The following is a 1,170-nucleotide window of genomic DNA, read 5'->3' on the forward strand; positions in this document are numbered from 1 at the left end:
AATGTTTTCAAGTAGCAGTGACTGTGTGGCAGTAGCCACTGGTGCTTGCTGGTGAGATTGACTCAGTTTTACTCTCTCCATTAGCACCGCCTGACCTGCTGGGTATGTCCTCCCTCCCTGCATTTCACACCTTCCCACATTCCTTTGTGTCCTCGCTCTCTAACTGTACTGATCTCATAGCTTTTATGAACAAAGGATCCTGTGTCCAGCAACCAACCCTAACTGCCCCATTAACCCATCAGCCAGATGATCTTGTTTACACCTTATCCCCAGGCTACCTCGGTCTCACTCGATTACAGAAATTCCCCTCGACTTAGCCATCGCTCCCCCACCCTTCCTGGACCTGATACTAATTTATTTTTTCTCTTTCCCAGTTCTGACAAGAGTCTTTCAGCTGAAACATTGACTCTGTTTCTCTTTCCACAGATGCTGCCTGACCTGCTGAATGTCTGCGGCAATCACTGTTTGTGTACTCATTCTGTGGTCTCATCTGAGGCGGGAGGTTAAAGGTTGATCGGATGACCTCTTTGTGGAATACTTCAATTCACAGAGTATAGAACAGTACAGCACAGGAACAGGCCCTTTGGCCCACCATGTCTGTACCAACCATTATGCCATTGAAACTAATCCCATCTACCTGCATATAGTCTATCTCCCCCTGCCTGTTCACTTGCCTGTCTAAATGCCTCTTAAATGTCACTACTGTATCTGTGGAACTGCCAGGAGTGGGATTCGAACCCAAGCTTCCAGTGGAGACTGCGACCTGAACGCAGCGCCTTAGACCGCTCGGCCATCCTGACGACGACAGGTGTTGACGGTGTTCCGCAGAGATCTGTTTTGGGACCCCTGCTCTTTGTGATTTTTATAAGTGACTTGGATGAGGATGTGGAAGGGTGGGTTAGTAAGTTTGCCAATGATATAACAGTTGGTGGTGTTGTGGATAGTGTAAAAGGTTGCTGTAGATTACAACAGGATATTGATAGAATGCAGACCTGGGCTGAGAAGTTGCAGATGCAGTTCAACCCAGATAAGTGTGAAGTGATACACTTCAGGAGATCAAATTCAAAAGCAGAATACAAGTTTAATGGCAGGACCCTTAGCAGTGTGGAGGAACAGAGGGATCTTGGGGTCCATATCCATAGATCCCTCAAGGTTGCCACACAGGTCGAT

General features: G+C 47.4%; 1 non-coding gene across 1 annotated transcript; it reads right to left on the reverse strand.

Annotated features, from left to right (window-relative positions):
- Positions 1-717: 717 nt before the first annotated feature.
- trnal-cag (transfer RNA leucine (anticodon CAG)) lies at positions 718-800 on the reverse strand. Its single transcript has one exon. It is a non-coding gene; the product is annotated as a tRNA-Leu (tRNA).
- Between the last annotated feature and the right edge of the window lie 370 nt (positions 801-1,170).

Source organism: Pristis pectinata, chromosome 24 (assembly GCF_009764475.1).
Source record: "Pristis pectinata isolate sPriPec2 chromosome 24, sPriPec2.1.pri, whole genome shotgun sequence".
NCBI lineage: Eukaryota > Metazoa > Chordata > Chondrichthyes > Rhinopristiformes > Pristidae > Pristis > Pristis pectinata.